Here is a 21824-nt window from a genome sequence, read left to right as displayed (position 1 = left end):
TGCTTTTATCAGATTGTGATTGACCACAACTTTAGATATTACATTGAGTGTGTGTGTGTGTGTGTGCATTACATCTGAACCACAAACTTATTTAAAAAATAACAAGCCATGTCGCAAACTATAAAATATTAATTTTCAATATTTTTGCATTTACGCTATTTCTAAATGTTATGCCAAATTTGAGGGAAACTAAAATCGCTATTTTATATTATAACAAAAAGAAATATTAAAAATAACTATATTACACAAATTTTAAAAAATCAAAAAATGGTAGACATGAAATATCTGTTTTATTATTATTTACTTACACCACATTATTAAAAGCAACTGTGCGGAAGCAAACTTTGAGGAAAAAATCAATTGACCCTCTGATTCAACAGTCATCCTGAAATAATCAGTTAACCATGTAGCGTAAAGTCCACCAAATCTGGCTTTTGACTTGCATCTTGGAAGAACCTACTTTAGTTTAACATGTGTCAACTTGCCATGCATATGATCAAAAGCCACGCTTCCCAAAGCACAACTAAACAAAAACTACTAGTTCCCAAATGAACAAGCTTCACAGCCAAAGATGAGAACATTGAGGCGAACACAAAAGTAAAGCGTGCACACGGAAAGACAAACAATGTATTAATTACAGTGAAGAGTTTTATCTAAAGAAGAGTCTCAACTCTGACTCTGAAACATGCTTCCAGGAGCATCAGCCCTCTCAAACACGACCCTGGAAATGACAGCGCACAAAAAGCACTGCACTTGTCTTGATGCATTACACAGATCAAGCCCTCCATCCAGCCAAGCATCTTTCTCACCCCCAACCCACCTCTCCTTCTCTTAACAAACACAGACGGACACAAACACAGTCAGCGGGGCAGTGAAGGGCCACCTGACTTACCACATCCACGCGAGCTTTTCACAGCGACATGAAAGGTGTTGTTAGTGGAGAGCAGAGGAGGTGGGGTCGGGGTTACGCCGTGTCTTGCTGTTGTGTCGCGTGGCGAGAGGGGAAAGCGAGTGCTTTGGGTCTCTATCCCCCCGACTCGCCCCCCTTCAGCCTTTGTGTCATTCATTTAACCACCAATCTCATTAGGCAGCGACGCACAATGGGCTGAACTATTTTCAGTATAAATATATACCACATGGTGACCCTCAAGGTATAACTTATGAAGGACTGTCTAATCTCATAAAAGATGGATTAAAAAAAAAGCAAAGCAAAGGTCAAAAAATAAATTAATAAATAAAGTTCTGAATGCTTTCATATATGAGCCTAAATAAAACATCAGTTTGTGGGTTAACATATTGAACATAAATGAATATAGCAAATTTCATAATATTTAAATGTTAGTATTTATTAATAGTTACAAAAGATGCAAAATTAGGATAATATGCAGTGTAAAATTAGCATAAATATTCTATTTAAATATGAATACAATTTTTAAACATAAAACAAGTACATAAAGCATATCAAAGTAATAATTAAATATAAAAAAATCTTTTGGATTTGTATTTCTTTAATCACTTTATTTATGCTGTGACAATGACTAAAAAATAATAGAAATTGTGCTATTTTTTCGTTATCAAAAAATTATAAAGAGTGCACTCTTCAAAACAAAAAGAAACGTGTTTAAAAATCAAAGCGATGTAAATATAAAGTGTAACACTATTAATGAAAAAATTCTGATTGATATATTTTTATAAAAAATATTTACTTAATTTTCTACTGTGAACATGCTGAAATAAGGTACAATTAGTTTTATTATTAATACTCCAAAGTTTTGGGGGAAAATAATAAAGATATAGAATGCATTGTTTCCTTAATATTTCTACTAGGACCATGACTAAAAAAAACATATACTGTTACTTCAATTAATACAGTGTTTTGGGGGAAAACAATGCTAAAAATGCCAATATCGCTCTTGAAAACAAAAAGAAATGTGTTTTAATATCAGAGTGACGTTTGGTAACGTTACACAGACTGTTGTGTCCTTCTGACTCCAAAATTGTCTTTCTACTCATAATTCCATGTAAAATGCATTAAGGTGGGACTCACACCAGTGGCAGCTGTCCATAATCAGCAGGGACATGTCTATTGGCTAACTTGACCCATGTCAGTAGACAAAACAAACAGAGACACACACACACACACCATTAAAAAAAAAGAAAGATTTCTAAAGCCTAGGACTTGCCGAGCGAGGTCACTGGAGATTTTCCAGACAAACGCAATCCGGAGGGGTGGTGGATGGTGTGTGTGTGTGTGTGTGTGTGTGTGTGTGTGTGTGTGTGTGTGTGTGTGTGTGTGTGTGTGTGTGTGTGTGTGTGTGTGTGTGTGTGTGTGTGTGTGTGTGTGTGTGTGTGTGTGTGTGTGTGTGTGTGTGTGGTGAAGGGGTGGTGGATGGTGTGGTTAAAGGGGGGGGGGAATAAAAAAGGACAGGCTTAGAATCTCATTTTACCAGACCGCACACAATCTGGGCTCCCACTGAACTATCTCTGCCTGACCGCTTTCTATTTATCCCTTATCAGTGTTTACCAACCGCTACTTCTCTTTCATTCATACTGTGCGGCAGTTCTCTTACTATCAGTCAACAGCTGACACCATGGAACAGCCTCAAAGGCATAGGAAAGGATCAAAACTGAACCAAAGCTGTTTAAACAATACAACAGAGGAAATAAATTCATAAATCCTAATTCTTCCCAACCCACAAGGGTGCAGGCAGATCCTTTATAGTTAGGCCAACAAACACACCCGCAGCCAATGAGGTAACACTGCTATCAAGGTAGATGCTGAAATATATTCAGAGGGAAAAAAAGTGTCAAAAAAGGCCCATGTAATTTTAATTACACAACATGGCTCACTGCCTTTTCCTGCTTTACTTTTTTACTTGCTTCTATTTTTGCCTGAGTACAAATTGATCTTCATGCTGGATTTTTTTTTTTTTTCCAGTTCGCACAATCACATTCGGTTATCTGTCATATGAAAGATATCTGCCTACAGATTCAAAGAAACATTTGATGCATCGCTTAAATCTCTCACAAACGCTTAAGCCAATCAGATGGAGAGGATTCAGTGGCTTTTGTTTTCATTTGGACATTTTCAGTTAATTGCGAATATAATTCTGGAGTCATCGCATCAAATGGTCGGTGCTAAAAATCAAACGTTGCTCTATTGTGTGTAATGTTCCTGCCATGCTCCTGATTTCACTTGCATTTCTCCAACACACACACACACACACACACACACACACAGCGCTCTGTTTTCCTGGACTACTGTTCAAAAGTTAAGTAATTAATTACATTCAGTCTATCACCAGCTGCTCCACAGCAGATGGAACATTTTTTAAACCTTGTTGAATTAAACCCACAAAATTCATTTGCCTGGATTAACCAAGTGAAGTTTGTGCATGGATGGCTTTGTGCAAGGGGTTCAGGAAAAAAAACACAGGTAACAAGATGTTACACGGGTACACAATTACCATGTGAACGTTTTGGTGTCGTATCTCTTGATTTATTGGGCTAAAATGGCATGCAAATGGCAGCGTGTTGATGTTTAGCGTTACGAAACTGAACCGAAGTGTCAATTTAAATTGAACTGGGAGTTTTACTCGTGGTTTGATGTTTTCTAACAGCTGAGTAGGCATAAACGAGCAGGTCAAAAGGTCATGAAGGTTAAAGCCGAACCCAGATGACCTTCAACAAAGCCGAGGCCGGTTTGTGAGGAAGAGAGGATCTGTTCAGCACCAGTTTCCTGAGCAGCACCATGGACAGTTCCCTGATCTCTCACACAACTGGATGAAACTGTTGCGCTCCTGTAATGAGCCTGACAGTACAAGATAAGACACCATTCAGCTTGCTTAAGTTACACAGTTCTGTTGACTTTGCTTTAGTAGTAGTGGTGCATGACAAAACGAATAGTTAAATAATAAAAGGTGATGCGTGTAATCCGATTTATTCGGGATTTTGGATTTAAACAAACAAAACTACTGTACCTTTTAGTTAAATGTTCTTTTAGATTAACAAAATACTGGCATTTTCATTCAAATATTATTTTATGAAGATTGCCTTAACATACTACAGTACAAAACTGCATACAAATCAATGTAATAACCACAGTGTGGTAATATGATGATTCATTTGTTAAAAATACTTTGACTCATTTTATATAACAAAACATTCACTAAGTGTTTTAAGTAATAAATATTTCTGGCCTGAGAAAAAGTTATTGTATTGAAAGTGTATATAAACAGCTATGAAAAATATCAATAGAAATTTAACCTGTTGACATGGCAGTGACTCCAGAATTACATTTCAATTTAGAAAATTCAGCTCACATGTGAAGTTAAAGTGTACTAAAAGAACTGCTTCATAAAATGCCATTGCAATGATGCACAACATAAACACTGTTCATTTCTAAGAATGAAATGATTTCCTTCATGCACACATCCAGTTTTAGCTCATCTAAAAGTTTCAAACGTAAACCCTCTGACAAAAACACAATGCTTAAGTCTGTTTTATCCATGACGCCACATGAACACAGATCAGAGCTTGCTTTCCAGGTGGCAACTGCTAAAAACCAAACCGAAACCAAATGCCGTATGACCTAAAGACAGCAGGATAGAAAGCAGTGTTAACGCAGCCCGAAGCCTGAAAGTTTGAGATGAAAGACAGGAAGGGCTGTGTGTGCTCAGCTGCTGTACCGAAAGCCCAAGCTTTGTGCTAACACACAATGCTAACACGTCTAAGACTCGCTTAAACCCTCCAGCACACGCACAGGGACTTTCATTTAGGTAGACAACATCTACTGTTATCTGTGTGATTAAAAATAGGTCATTCTTCTACAAATACACAGTTTGAGCTGTCTAATCTGCCCTTGCGCCCTCTGAATCCTAGAGCGAACAGAAGTCGCTTTCAGCGAACAATAAAGCTAATCTCAAAAAAGTAAAAAATAAATAAAAAACACAACAAAAGCTAGAGAAAAAAAAATCTGTATTTTACTTTTTAAAACAATAAATTAAAGAAACATATATTTTATTAAATAAAAGATTAAGTAAATGTTCCAATTCTAAATTCTAATTCCCTTTCAAAACTTTTCTTTTGTACTAAGCTGTCAACAGCAACACATCCTGTCAGTTCAAAGACAAACAGCTCCATTTGATACCCAAACACCGACCACAGACGGCTACAGCTACTGTCACATAAAAAAATAAATGAAAAAAACGAGCGTAGCACCAACCTACTTGACTCCTGCTGAAAGTTAGCTGCGAATTGTGTGGTCCCTGCTCGGCTGATGCTCTAGCGCTGGAGCCGGTAGCTTTTGATAGGTAGTCCCCAGGAATATGACACACTATGTCTGTGACAGCCCCGAGATAAGCACCTGCGTTCTGCTCTCTTTCTACGTCACACCTCCCTATTCACAAGCTCTCAATATGATGCACATTTGCACATCAACAGCAACCCCTCCACTACCACACACACACACACACACACACACACACTTCACTCCACTCCCACATCCGCAAAACATAAAACCGGTGCACGGAGGGGAGGAACAGACAGTTTTTTCTCTCTCCACATGCACACACTGATTTATCCTGCTCTTCCTAACATGTGCATGCAGGTGCGTGTTTGCGTTGAATTGCGTCCCTTAAAAAGCTAAACTTTCACGCATATATTGTTGTGATGGGGGTTTGGGCATATGTCCTTCCAAACACCCCCCTTTACCCCATCCCACTCCACCCACAATCTCTCCTCCCCCCATATCAGTTACCATGCAAATGAGATGGAATGTCAGCCTTCGGTAGCAGATGGTCAGAGATGATAACAATGGCTCAACAGACCAGTTCCAATGTCTGCCACTTTATTGCTACGGAAACAACAAGCAGAAGTATATGTAATGAGAGGTCGGCCTGGTGGATGTTTTTTCCTTATTTGCACTCCATGCCCTTTCTGAAATGAGTCTTACCCCGGTTTTATGCTATTATGTATTGCACGAGTGCTGCCGGGTCATTCTGTGAAACGGATGAGGTGATTTTTAACATTCATTTTGTGAGATTGTGAATTATTAATCAGATAAATTATGCGTTTTAGTGTTAATAAATTGCCGTGTTAAAGTCGGAATGAAACGTAGGTTATTATTCTGACATATTTGGCATCTCAAACAAGAAAAATGTTGGTTGGGGCTTAATTTTGTTCATCAGGAACTGATTGATTCATTGGATGGTTGTGGTTTGTTGTTGGTGGATCTCATGTGAGTGACAGGTTGCCCCGCCCTCACGCCGTTAAACACATCATCATTGGTGACTAAGATAACATTTTATGTATATATATTCAAGCATAATAACGCTTTCAGAGAGGTTGATGGAAACAGCTTCCCAGTTGACTTTACAAGCCTTGTGCAACTAAAAGGTACTTCTTAGAATTAGAATCTAATGCTGATATTTCCAGCACGGTCTCATTGGAAGACGTAACAATTTGCTAGAGATAACAAATCTAAGCCTAGACCACCCATAAAGCCTTAACCCTTAAACCTCAAGACCAAAATTATAATAGGAAAAGGAACAATAAAAGTATGTTTTAGTATAACCCAAATTGTATAATCTCATATCAACAAATCATACAAATAATTACGAGTTACCACACAAGTGGATATAATGACAAACTGAAAACTTGAAAATTATGAATAGTTCACAAATATTCACTATTATTACTAATAAAAATAAAAGTAACATGATTGATGTTTGGAGATAGTGGATAGAGATTTTATGAAAGGGGTTCCTTTTCCAGGCTTTCTTTTTTAATAAATGATTTTAAAAGTTTATATAATATAAAATATATTTTTACTCATAAAAAGTGTATAATTTACTTTCATATTAATGATGTGTTGATAAATTGCATTGTACATAATTATGCTTTTAAAGAGATAAAGGCAGTTTTACCATTAAATTTGACCCTACAAGACATTTAATACTGATATTTCTCAAACTTTTCAATGATCACATTTATTATAATCCTATCGAGTTTGTAGCCCCGCCCCTTTTCAGCGCTGCTCCGATTGTTGTGTTCTGTCTTCCGGTTTGTATTTTCACAGCATGAAGGTAAGATCTTACAGATTTATGAATGAACCGCTTGTTTTAAAATCTTCTCGGTCAACTAACACCTGTTATAACATCCACTTCAAATATTACAACTCTTATGATTACTTTCGTTAACTCTACAATAAGTAAATCCACTAATTACTCCAGCTAATTACTCTTTAACAGCGATGCCGTAGAAATATACAGAGCACAAAATTCTAAAGGTCTTGTTTCTCTGTTGCACAAGGTCTATGAAACAAATTGTCCCCTTCTGATAAATATAACAACAAAAGTTATTTTGACATATTTTGAAGTTTTTTTTTTTAAATAATCAATGGTGCTATCAAATCGATTAATCGCGCTTAATTGCATCTAACATAAAAGTTTGTGTTTATATAATATGTTTGTGTGTGTGTGTGTGTATATATATATATATATATATACACACACTGTATATAATGTATAATATACATATATTATATAAACACAAACTTTTATGTTAGACGTGATTAATCAATCTGACAGCACTAATAATCAATTGTTTAAATAATACATTATATGTAATCTAAATTGTAAAAATGTGTAAACAACACCTAAACAAACTTTATTTCCACATAAATTGTTTCGATATAAATGTGGAAATTTGCTAATATATCAAGGATGTGGGGGAGGGGGGATCATACAAAATAATATTTTAAATAAATCACGAAATAGAAGTTCCTTGATTTTGACGGATAGATTTAACACATTTTAAAGCTTTATCTTAGAGGCATCAGCTATCCTAATATGGGCTAAATCATACAGAGACACAAATGTCACTCGTTTTGTAGAATGACCCGGCCCATGGGTTTGATGTTGTTTGGTGACTTAGAGAAGCAGGACTAGTAATTACTGGAGTGATGAGGTGTAATTTCTCCCTGTAGACTATCACTTTTGAGAAAGGTTGGGTAAGGGGGGCCGTCTGGAGGACACCGCATTTACAGGGTGTGACAATAAAAATACCCAGCGGCAATGATGTCACGGCACTCCTTCAGCCCGCTGACTTTTGTAAATACACACGCGTGCAAATGTACACCCATCGGCGAGAGCAAACAGCGAGTGAGCCTTTAACAAATAGAGTCTGGATTACAATGACAAAGAGCGCCACACTTCTGGAGGGCGAGGAGAGGGTTTGAGGGGGGACGCCCATGGCCAAGTCCTCAAAATGAGTGTGGGGCCCACAAGATGCTCCCATCTGACGTGTCTCCGCATGTGTATATCCCTGCCAAGACCCTTTCAACCCCCTCCTTCCTCGGGTTCAGAGAAAGCTCATATCTGTTTTGTTCTTCTCTCAAGAGGATAAGGCGCTAGCACAATGTCCGGCGAGTTTTTCATCAGCCGAGCGTGAATTTTGAGGAACAGAGACAGAAGGGCAAGTCATTACAAAAGGTTTGGCGGTTGATCTTGTTGTAGATTTCATTTGAAAGTCTAATTCCGCAACTGCTTTCGGGGAGGTTTGTCACTTCTATATGTGTGAGGGGACAGATTGCGTGGCCGTCGGACGCACTTACAACATTAAACTACATGTTTCTTTCTTCCGTAATCTCCCGCAACACAAGTGAGGAGTTGTCGCTACAAGCGTCTTACTTAATGGAAAACCTGTCTCGGGTGTTCTCGAAGATCCAAAGACCGGGCAATCTGATTTCCAGTGCATTCGGTCAAGACGTCGCTGATCTCTCGTAATGTGCCGAGACAGCTGGCGAAAGAAAAGAACATGACACATAAATAAGTTTTAAAAGGGATCAGCTTTGTTACAACAGTCTTGATGAATCAAAACATCAGTGGACATGAAACAAAGAAAATCCTTGCACTTGAATATTCTGTTGTTGAAAGTATAATATTTAATGGTGCACATACTCTCTTCCATCGAGGGCGTGCGGTCCAGAGCATCAGGAAGTGAATAAAAGTGCATTCTGGGTGTTTGATTTGGGGTTTCATGAAAAAAAACATGCCACAATAGGTGTATATTAGAGGGAAAATTAGAGCTAAAGTGGGCGAAATGAAATGACATGTCACACAAAGGTCTGCGTTTTTTAAAGTACACTGCATGTTTGGAGAAAATGTTTGATTGCGTTTATAAAAGTATCACACTGGGTCACACATAATGTCTAAAAGCTTTTTGCATTAGTCCGCCAATTATGTAAGCAAAGTTAAATGCATCTGGAACCTGTTGTTTATGTGCCTTAGTCAATCCTACACGCGCTATGATGAATAACTCTATACTTTAGATAGAAATGCTTACTGTGCCACATTTACTGCAGTATTTTGAAGATTGTTCCAAACATTTTGAGAGCTCAATTACAGCGCTCTAATCCAGTGAGCTAAAAAAATATGCGACAGAAATGTGGACATCTTCCGTTGGCCTATTAGCACCTAATAGTTCATGAAAACTGAGAATTATGTTGTTTACTCACCCTCATGTTGTTCAAAAACAGTATGACTTTCTTTCTTGTGTGGAACACAAAAGGAGATTCGCACTTCTCTGTTCCATACAGCTGAAGCATATAGTGGCCAAGGGCTGTCAAAAGGACTCTAAAAAGAACAAAATTGCACCATAAACGTAGTATTTATGACGCGTGCACTGTATTTCACATCACTTTAAGTCATACAATAGCTTGGTGTGAGAATCAGTTAAAATCTTCACTTACTTTTTACATCCACTATAGTTGACAAATTTCAGTGATTGGCTACAAGACCTGTGAGAACCGATGTCATGATTTATGTCAAACCTGCACTGATGCACAAATGTAAGAGCCCTACAGTGGAGCGATTTTTAGATTTTCAGCGAATATATTTTTACATTTTTAAAGATTTAAATCATAGACCTGGGATTTTTTGGGACAGCTGGACTTATATATATTGCGTGAGAAAAAGCTTGATATTATGAAGATAGGTAAGCTATTATATAGGTACTGTACTGAAGCCAAACTAATTATTGAAATATTATCTAGAAAATATTGACTTTGCATTTTAGTAAGATTTATTTTTTACTTTTATTCAGCAAGGATGCATTAAATTGATCAAAAGTTACAGTGAAGAGATTTATAATGTTACAATAGATTTCTTTTTATTAAAGAATTCTGAAAAAAATGTATCAGGGTTTTCACACAAAAAAGGGAGCACGACTGTTTACAAAATTGATAATAATCAGAAGCTTTGCATCACAGAAAAAATTACACTTTGAAATATATTTATTTTAAATTGTAATAATATTTCAAAATATTACAGTTTTTACTGAATTTTTTATCAAACAAATGCAGCCTTGGTGAGCAGAGGTCAAAACTTTACAGAAAAAATCAACCCCAAGCTTTTGAACGGTAGTGTAAGTGTATATTTTTTCTAGACACTATTACATAATGTTAGATGTATAAACCTGAAGAATTTTTTTTTAATAAAAATTTGAATGTTATATTTGTATAACATTTGTCACAAAATGTGGTTTTAAAGCCCTAAAAAATACCTCAACACAATCTTGTGGCCCCCTGAGGGTCCCTGGACCCCGGTTTGAAAACCCCTGATCTACAGCCCAGGTTTAATGGACTAATTTACTAATTTTATTATGCTTTTTTCTCATTTTGGTACCTGGACAGTTCCAGTCCCCATCCATTTTGATTGCATGAGCGGCATGAACATTCTTCCAAATTTGTCCTTTTGAGTTCTACACAAGAAATAAAGTTGAGATTTGAAACAACACGAGCGAGATGAGACCATTTTCATTTCGTGTGAACTATAAAGGCCTAAAAAGAAATGTATTGCACACAGCGCCATTGTCATGACAAACTCTGCTTTGCTCAGGTGCAGCAAATTGTCTTAACAAGGCGCATAATAAGTGGAATGGAGTCCATCTGTGTCCACTGATAGTGTGTCAAATGGTTTAAAAACACCTGTGAGAGAGACTCACCTGTCCATGCCTGCTTTCTCAATCAAAGCAAGAGCGTCCTGAGCAAATGCTAATTACAGGATGCCAACCAATACCTGGAGAACAGCTTGATCAGATTAAAATAATTCGTAGATCATTGGATATGTATGAAAATGTCAGGTGACACTGACTCCTGCATTTTGTATTCGAGGTTCGTTTCTTGGAATCAATAAGGTTTTTGAAACTATAGGACTCACAAGTGCAACAACCTAAAGTCCTCCAGGGATGTATGTGGTGTGTTGCTGTGGACCTGGTTAACAAGGTGGTCTCCAGCATCGCCTGAAGTGATTATCTATGCCTTCCTAACTAGGTGCCTCCATGGACCTGTGGGCAGAATAGCAGATGTGCACTCATATTTGGGTAACAGAAATCCAAATTCAGTCTAGATGCAATGCAGGAACACTCCATTGTGTTACACATCTGCCCAAAATAACCAATATCACTGAAAAATCAAGGAATAGTTCATCCAAAAATTAAAATGGTCATTATTTACACACACATATATATATATATATATATATATATATATATATATATATATATATATATATATATATATATATATATATATATATATATATATACACATATATATATATATATATATATTTATTTTTTTATTTTATTTTTTTATTGGAAGGAAAGATTATCAGTAAATAGCAACATAAACTTCAGTCCGTTTCTCACACAAAACTATCGGTGAGGCTTAAGAACACTTGTAATAAAGTCATGAACCAAAAATGTTCATTTTTGGATAAATTAATCCATTGAATCGTCATAGAGATATTAATTTAGCTAATGATCAGTAGCTCTGATACAAAAGCCTAGTGGGATGCATCCTAACAGAAATAGAACCTCATAAGGGTTTGATTTGCAAGATTATACTGTAAAAATGACGTGCACCACTCAGAGTGTGAATTGCATTGAACTGATTGTATGAACTGGTTCCAACAATGACATTTGATGTTAGCATGCTGCTAATACAGCCTGACACTCAAGTAAACAGAAACTGCTCTGTGAAATTTAAAGTTAACATTTATAATACAAACTGATATGAAACTAATAGGTCAGAAAGATTATTATAGTATCCAGTCTCTCTATGAACAAAGAATTTAGCTTGACCCGTCTCATTAAATTGTAACATTTTTTATGTGTATCCATTCTGTGTTTGTCTTTTGGGCTACACTTTATTTTGATGGTCCACTTTAGACATTCTACTAACTACATGTTAACTAACTCTCATTAGAGTATTAGTAGACTGTAACAGACTTTTAGTAGACTGTTAATTTAGGGTTCGGTGTTAAAGTTTAGGAATAAGTTGACATGTTGTTGCAAAGTCAGTATAATTTCTTTTGGGGAGCATCAAAATCAAGTGTTATTAGATATTAAGCAGCTAAAACTCTAATGACTGCCAGTTACATAGTTGCAAAGTTACTTATAGTTAGTAGAATCTCTAAAGTGGACCATCAAAATAAAGTGTTACTCAATTGTGTTTATACCTGTTTTGTATGAGTAACAGGTGATATAGAAATGTAGACCACACCAAATTTACCCATTGGAAAATACATAATGTACTTTGGCTACGATTATTTATGAAAATATATACATTACAAAGTTAAAATGCGTTATAATATTTGCAGATTCTTGTTACATCTGAAATTTGGTTGTTTGTCAAGTCTTTTAATGGATTATACTTTCTAAAGGTGAAAATGAATAGATAAATATGTGGTTACAATTGTTCATTAGATCATATAATGCATTATAAGGTGCATAATTAATTAATGCCTTACAAAAAAAAAAACTCATCATTCAGTTTATTTAAAGGCTTCAAGTAATGTGTTACCCAACTTTCTACTCAACATCTGCACATTTTCACTTTATTCACTGTACAATTCATATTTCTCTCACTTTGTCCACCATCTTGGGTTAATTGTTTCACTGAGTTTGTTGCAATGCATTATGGAATTGCCTTCTCCCTGAACTAAAGTGAGATATTTTAGAAGGCAGCATGAATTAGCTCCCGTCTAGGTAGTCGGCTCACTAGGATTTGGAATAGAGCCAGACAAAGAAGAAAAAGGTAAGTTTCTGCAACTATTATCACATGATCTATATCAATATGCATGATCTAACAATACAATTTCCCAATAGCAACCTTCCGCACCTCTTTAAAAACAATAAATAAAAACACAAGAGGAAGCGAGCACAGTGGACGTCAAGGATTACCAAATGTAAATGAGTATACTTTGATGTTGACTGTGTGGGATGGGATAAGATTTTCTTTACTGTGGGATTTACTGATTCCTCAACTTTGCAATAGCAGAGGTTAATCTGTCTTAGACATATTGTACAGCACTTTACATGCGCAATATATCCGTGATATTAAAAACTCTTCTAACAAACTGTGTCTTTCTATCACGTCGAGATTGGTCTTTAATACTGGAGCGCTACAATGGCGTGTTGAGCCCGCGCTATTCAGTGGCATACTTGAGAGTCCAAATAACCCTCTTATTAATGTGGATGACAATGTTTTGATTGCATCCAATATGGCACACTGAATCAGCATGCAAATGCCCTTTGAGCAAAACAAAGACATTGATTATGAGGTAAGTTTCTTCGGCACAAGTAGCCCGCTTGGTGTGATTAATCGGCCTGTGCCATTGATTTCCCTTTGTTTAGATCTTTGCTAACTTTTCAGGAGATACAATTATAATTTGTTCGCTAACAATAAATCCAATCTAGCGTGCTCAAAGAAAACCTTAATAAGGTCTTCCATGTTATTTGTCCTTTCAACAGCCAACTGAATACATCTGAAGAGAGCAGGGAAAAAACAGGTCGGTCTCCTGACAGTGTTGATTTGTTTGTTTGAAATACGCTTCGACAGTATTTCCAAACAGAATGGAGCCTAATACAGGAGAACTAGACTGAAAAGATGAACGCCGAGGTGACTGGAGATGTTTGAAACATAATGGCACAAGTTCAGATCCCAAGCCAAAGTACAGGTATATATTTCACCTATTTGGTTAGGCTCGGCTTTGTCACGCTTTTGCGGTAACGCAACAAAAGCATCAGATACATCAGAGTTCAGGCGATACAATGTACTATTAGCATTTGCAAGTCAAATGCACGTGTTCCATCAAAGTACTCCATCAAAGAGCATTTGCTACGTTTCTCAGATTTAGTACTTTGAAAACTCACCCCCACCCCAGATATGGAGTCTCTCTGACTTCTCGCATCATATCTCCAAGACACTGATAATACGATTTCAGTGTTTCTTTTTTTTTTCCCTTTTTTTTTTTTTTTGCTGTTGAGAAACAAACTGGATTATGAAGAGATCACTACATAAACAGCTTTCTAAAAGGAGCCAGCTATTTTAAAAGAGGCTGAAGGAATGCAAAGAGGGATTTAAATTTTAATTTGAATTTATTCCAGCAAGTGAAAGGTTCTTTTGAGAAGGGATTTCGGCAAAGATGATGGTATTTAAAAGTGATAAACAAGCATCTAAACCTCCAGTAAAATGCAGACATTTCTTCTTCTTTCGAACACAGAGGCGAAATAGGGCTTGCTATGGTCACAGCTGTCAACCCACAACAACACGAAATGTAAACTGAAACATCTTGCAGAGATAAGCAATGCAAGCGCGCAGCCTTCAACTGGAAAGTTTCTATGCCGAATGCTGAGCATTACAGGAGGAAATGTGTGGATCATGTCAGGGTTATTATCGGTAACTAAAACTAAAAATTAAACTATTAAAAAAATGTTTTGTTGATTGAAAAAAAAAACTGAAATAAAAAAATATATAAATATTATATGTTGTAGAAATGCTGCCTTAATGGCAAATAAGTTGAAGTGCTAAAATACTAGCTAGAAATTAAAAACTAAAAATGAAATGAAAAAAAAGTGATAAAAGTCCATCAATTTACTAAAAAAAAAAAAAAAAAAAAACCTCATTAATATATATATAAAAAAATAATTATATATATAAAAATACTAAAATAACACTGGTTAATGTGTGCCGGACAGCCCACTTTGAGCAATTGTGTATCAAAATCTGAAATTCAGTATGAAAAAGAAAAAAATACATCAACATGCATTTGAAATGCATTATTAATCAACTTTCTCTTTTACAATGACTAGTCATATTGGCAGAAATCAGTAATCCCGAGCACAGAGACCCATGAAAACATTGTATCTACTATAAGCAACTCTGGCTTTTTGCACACAGGTCACAAGCAGCATAAATCGTGAGTTTAGTGCGTATGTGACATACATAGAACACATACCACACAAACAAAGAGTTACATCATGCTGTTGCATGGGTAATCCGATCACGGCCAGTCTTTATGCCTTTGCTATCTTCAGCAAATGCCGCCAAAAGTGGCAAGTAAACCATTTAACAAGAGTCTAAGAGAATGATTACAGAACCAGGACCGGATACGATTTCACACTGCTGGATTGCTCAATCGCATCTCCCAAACAGGCTTAAAACTGGAGAAACACTATAGGGCATCACTTTTTTCCAGTTTTGCAAATATTCTATTCTAAAGGATGCCGGGAAAGTAACTTTTGAGTTGGCAAACTGGATTGTGGACGCTTTAAAGTGCATATCACAACAATATGGTATAGCCGACAAGTAAAACTAGCTGAAAAGAATCCTAATATAAACAAGTAATCATTAGGGTAGAGAGGGTGCCATTTTGTGATGAGTGGTTCTTAACTGGTTTTGCTTCACAAACCAGATTTCATATTGAGCGTGATATTACGACAAACTGCAAAGGCTAAACAACATGCAAATTATTAAAGGGTAATATGTGTAATTTTTCTTAGATGCTAAAATATTTTCTTCTATTATAGCTACAAATTTAGTAATTCATAGGTGGAGTTTCCCCAAAAAGCAAAATTGTTAGAGCATTCCAACACAGCACAGACTTTTGGGCGGGACTATCTTTTTTTTCACCAACCAATGGCAGATGGGACGAGTGTCTTGGTTAATCTGTTTAGAAACAAACCTTATTTTTGCAATTTTGTTAGCCAATGCTAGTGGCACAGAAATGTCATACTTCATCTTTAAAATCTCATATGAATAGTAAAATTAACAATTGTATAAAACATAAAACTAATGTAAAAAAAAAAAAAAAAAAAAACTAGGCAAACTTATTTTGTATTTATATATACATATATTATGTGCATGTTAACTAGCTGCTTATTACCATGCATATTACTAGGATTTAAGCTGTTTATTAGTACTTATAAAGCACAGATTAATGCCGCATTCTGAATGACCATATTCTACATCCCTTAATCCAACCCAATGTATTCTATGTACTGTGCTATACACACACATTTTTATTTAAAAAACATTTTAAATGCAATATATTTGATAGTAAATATATACTTCATATAAAAAAAGTCCATGTATGCTCCAGTTTATTAAATTCTCAGGAATTATCTTTTCCTGACAGAACAAGGTTTGTCTGGTCTCAGTTCACTTTTTGCCATCCATTCCTGGATTTAGCCAGGCAACTCTCCTGAAAGCACAGAACAATTGGTATTGCAGGGTGATGGCAATGACTGGAGCATTGTCTCAGGGGACAGCCAGTTTCAATAGGCTCGGAAAGGCAATCCAAAAGGTGCAGATGACAATGGCTTTGTTGCTATTTATGCAGAGCAGATAGCCGGGCATTGAATCAGGCCTCCCCAGAGTCACGCAAAAGACCTCTGAGAAACGTACAAACCAGGTGATAGGAGGGACATATGCTGCGGTGGATCCAGCCACTTCCGAACGGAAGCAGAGACGAAGAAAGTTTGACGAGAAAGTGCAAAAAAGAAAAATCAAAGACTTCCTTCTTAAGTCATCTTTCTGAACTTCTCCTCAGAAACACCAGTAGACCTTAATGGAATTTTCATTCAAAATAAGTTATTGTTCTTTCTTTCTTTCTTTCTTTCTTTCTTTCTTTCTTTCTTTCTTTCTTTCTTTCTTTCTTTCTTTCTTTCTTTCTTTCTTTCTATCTATCTATCTATCCATCTATCTATCTGTCGTTCTATCTATGCTACTATACTGCTATCTATCTATCTATCTATCTATCTATCTATCTATCTATCTATCTATCTATCTATCTGTCTATCTATCTATCTATCTATCTATCTATCTATCTATCTATCTATCTATCTATCTATCTATCTATCTATCTATCTATCTATCTATCTATCTATCTGTCGTTCTATCTATGCTACTATACTGCTATCTATCTATAAGGTAAACAAAACAAAAACATGATAGCATTGATAAAAATGTAAGTTACTTATTATTTGTATAATGTACTCGGAAGAAACATGTTCATTTTAAAGCGTGTATAGCCTGAAACAAAGAGGTGATGTGTGACAAAAAGCAGAAATAAAACAAAAAAATAGTTTCTGTATTTTAGCTATCAGACACAGACAAAAAATTCCTGGTATTGCTCATTAAAAATGTTGATGTTTAGTTAACATTCCAACTCTTAGTCACTTTTAATATTAAAGGTTTTTTTTATAAGGGCTTCAACAAAGAGAAGCTAAGCCTCATCCAAAGATCCAAGATTTGTTCAAGATTAAAACTAAATGCTTACAACAAATAAATCACTGGCATGTACAACATGGTTTTTTTTTTTTTTTTTTTTTTTAAATGACTTTAGGACCCTTACAAGTAAAAGATTACTCATGCATCACAACTACACACATTTTGCCATGTGTAATCGCAAGGTTTATTCACTGATGTGATCAGTAAACACGCACACTCTCATTGTTAGCTTTAGCAATTGATCAACTATTGACACTTGCCAACGTTAACACGCCGCTAGCCGACGTCAATACAATACTACTCAGACGAAGGAAAAGAGGTAAACAGCGGTGCTCTCTGAACAAATGTTTCCTCATAAACAGCTAAAATATATCATCAACAGCAAGCACACTCTTATATTTATAACATCCATATTCATCCATTTGGGAATGATAGATTCGCTTGATCCTCTGTTGTCGGTCTTAACGCTGGCAAAAGTGCTCTATAATTATTGCTCTCGGCACCAGGCTGAGACAAATAAAAGTTACATCGCAGCTGCATTAACATGTGAATGCGGCTTACAGAGGCGCGCGCGGTAAACTGCTCCACCTGGCTCGCCACAAACGTCCTTGTCACAAAGTCCACCCACCGCACTGGCTTCCGCTGAAAGGCCTCCTGGGGGACTTCAGTGACCATTCACTATGTTTTCTCTTTTCCCAAGCACCTGTGACTGTTTTTGTGCTTTCCCATTTTTTTCTGCCTTTGTCTCTCTCTCTCTCTCTCTCTCTCTTTCGTTTTTTTTTTGTTTTTTTGGCAGGGCCCTATCATTAGGGAAACACTTTCTTTCAAAAGGAATTCTCGCCACTAACAATGCTGTTTGTGTGTTTACCAAGGGAGGCAGGACTCCGAACGCATCCAAAAAGCATGTCACGGTCACTCGGACACAGAGGAAATGTGGGGAAAGGTGGGCAACGCCGGTCATTCCTTGCCTTTCTTGGGCAGGTGCAGTTGGAAAGACTCTCCTCCTCTGCCGCTTCCGAAGGCTCATCCGGCTTCTCCATGGTCCTGGACCTTGGAGAGCTGCTTTGCCATTTTCCAAAGGAGTTTGGCACAATGGCTTTGTCCCCTCTTTTCATTGTGTTTCTGTAAAACACATTTGCAGCATGACTCTCCAGGTTTATCCCTCTCGTGAGCCATCTACCCCTTTTCTCTTTCTGCTTCCACTAAACCTACGCTCATCTCGCCAACCTAGAGCAACGGAGAATTATACGCGATAGTGCGTGCGTAGTTTTTTTCCCTCTTCTTCTTTTCGCCATGGCTATTTGTCTCAGAGTGCTTTCCCACTTACGCCATCTCGATTGACTCTCGGCTAACTGCTAACTGAACCCAGCGTGCCAGAATTTGGCCGCAAACTAAAAACGAGGACGGAAGGGGGGAGCGGGAAAAATAAATATGCAGATTAAAAAGTAAACATTCTCCAAGAGAGGGGGAAAAACAACCACATTTTCATATTTAATCCAACTTAGCAGAAACAAAAATAACACATTATGCCCTAATTGGGTGCCGTGTAGTCCACAAATACTATTACAAGGCCGATCAGGATTAGCTCTGCTACATACCTAGTTATCTATTTCGGAGTGCCAAGACTGCAAGCAGTGGGCAACTAAATTTCAAAAGCTGGCAAATCCAGTTGTCTCCTAAATACAGAAAGTACTTAAATCCGGAGCTAACACAAGAGAAAGAGGGATAAAGGGTACTCTGCATATCACCAAAAAGCTTGTGCACTTTGCAGAATCACTGGCTAGGTTAAACAAATATGCTAAGCAGACATCAAAACAATCCTTTGATCTGCAGCCTAGTTTCCGGAGCAGCGGCTGGGCTCCTGTTGTAAATAACTTGTATAAATCTGTACCGTTTGCCTTCAGGTAATTTTTACCAAAGTGCCAGGAATTCGTAAGGAAGCACTTCTAGTCAGATAGATCAGATAAAAGGTGTAACAATTATTCACCCTGGGTGAGTGAGCGTTCCCGACCTCGTACTAACACGCTCTCACGTGGCTAATGATCAAGTTATTAGCGTCTGCGAAGGGTAAAAACACGGCGGCTTACGTACCTCCGGCAGCCCAGGCAGGTCCGGTGGCAGTGAAACGCATTGTCGAGCGTCATACAAAAGAGGCTTAAGGAATCTGAATGCAGGGAAGCTATGTAACTTGCTGACTAACTTTGTCCTCTGTTTTGATGGAGAACACAATGGAAAACGCTGTCCATTCAAATCAGGCAGGGGAACAGAGGGGGCCGTGTGCCTGACTAACATCAGTGCCCTGATAACAGCTCTGAGGGCACAGCCGCACTGGCACCGGGCGACACCACACCACTCACGCCCAACAGAACAACTTTTGTGCCGTTGTCATCCTCCAGAAGTTTGTCTTTTTCTGCAACTAGTTCCCCCCCCACCCCCCCCCCCCCACCCCCCACCCCACAGCGGCTGCAAACTTGTACAGTTGTGCTTTTGATTCCGATAGCTGCCGTTCTCCGGCATCTGCTTCCGCTCGATTATAAGGGATATAGAGGGCCTGTTGTCTGTTGAAAGAGTTTAGTTTAGAGGTTGAAATTTACTTTTTGAACTCACATTGAAAATTAAGCTAATCTGACCTTTATTGTGGTCTTTGATGCATTTATGCTCATTTCAACAAGGCCAAAAGCATACATCATCACAACATGGCGTAAAAAAGTTTCTTCATTAAACCCAACATTCACCTTGTTAAACATCAAAGATAAACTTTGTAGTTTAGATCAAGCTAAAGTTTTGATTTGACTTGTTTATCATACAATACATATAACTGAGCATATAAAACGCTTAGAAAAAAACTTGACTTGACATTAAATTTAACCCTATATTATTTTAAAGAGTGCTGGGTAAATATTAAGGCATATCGAACACTACTAGTTTATTATAACAAATCCAGTACTTTTGACCAGTATGCAAGTTAAAATTAGGTAACACTATTTTACAGTGTCCTTGTTACACGTTACATGTAGTTACTGTAGTAATAACTATAAATGATGCATAATTACATGCAACTTACCCTAAACCAAACCCTAATCCTAACCATAACCCTATAGTGTGTACATGTAGTTATTTACTATAACTAAGTACTTAAATGTATAATTACACTGTAAAACGGACACCTTAAAAAAAAGTGTCACCAAAAATTATTTACATTATTCAAGGGTTCATGCGGTCGTAAATGATCTTTAGCATTTCACTAAGACCATCACAGTACCGTTCAAGTTTGAGGTCAGAATTAAATTACTATCTTTATTCAGCAAGGATGCATTAAATTGATCAAAAGTGACAGTAAAGACTTTCACATTTGTTAAAAACAATTTTTTAAATGGTGTTCTTTTGAATTTTCTATTCATATAAAAATCTTGAAAAACTATATCATGGTTTCGCCAAAAATATTAACTGTATTAACTGTTTTCAACATAGATAATAATAAGGAATGTTTCTTGGGCAGCAAATCAGTATATTAGAATGATTTCAGAAGGATCATGTGACACTGAAGACTGGAGTAATGATGCGGAAAATTCAGCTTTGATCACAAGAAAAAATTACATTTTAAAATATATTAAATATATTAAAATGAGCCAAACTTTTGAAAGGTAGTTTAAAGCATTATTAAAATACTCATGATGCTAAAACTACTGTCTTCAGGCCTCATAATTGTATATTTTCCTACTGTACAAATACTTCATACTTTCAACTTTCATACTTTCTCAACACAAGTCACAGTATAGAATAAAAATAAACTGAATTCAGCTCATAGCATGTAAATATATTTCTCAAGCTTCGAGCTTAAATTCCAAAGCATCCTCTATATGCAAAAGCGTCATGTCACACACCACACTGGAAAATACTAAATAATGCTCAGGATAAAGTAATACTAATAAAAGAAAGGCGGAGAGAGGAGACAGGAATACATGTGATCATTTCTGCAGTTGTATAAATGTAGGAGATGAGAGCGCTGGTCTGGGCGCTGTGCATATGCATCGCGGAGCTAAATTGTGAAATGACAGATAGAGATTCTGGGTGTGATAGTGTGGAATGACTAACTAATAAGAAGGATGCGTCGGTCTGTTAGCGGAGAGAGGCATTAGCACTCTGGCTGTCAATCACATCGCGGGATGCGGGGGCCGGGTTAGGGTGGGCTGGTCTGGGGTGTCTAAACAATTATCATTTGCACAAAGACCAGAATTGTCAAGATCAC

At 36.9% G+C, this 21824-nt stretch overlaps 1 protein-coding gene across 1 annotated transcript in view; it reads right to left on the bottom strand.

The window, feature by feature from the left end:
• st18 (ST18 C2H2C-type zinc finger transcription factor) overlaps positions 1–5332 on the bottom strand; it is a 47547-nt gene extending 42215 nt beyond the window's left edge. Inside the window, exon 1 of the mRNA XM_077245196.1 lies at positions 5225–5332. The gene's annotated coding sequence lies outside the window, so the exon portion shown is untranslated. The remainder of the gene's footprint in view (positions 1–5224) is intronic.
• Between the last annotated feature and the right edge of the window lie 16492 nt (positions 5333–21824).

This window comes from Siphateles boraxobius, unplaced genomic scaffold, assembly GCF_051911475.1.
Source record: "Siphateles boraxobius isolate OS27281-9 unplaced genomic scaffold, OSU_SipBor_1 26, whole genome shotgun sequence".
Taxonomy (NCBI): Eukaryota; Metazoa; Chordata; class Actinopteri; order Cypriniformes; family Leuciscidae; genus Siphateles; species Siphateles boraxobius.
The sequence above is the reverse complement of the archived record's forward strand: the minus strand, read 5'-3'. Positions and strand labels throughout refer to the sequence as shown.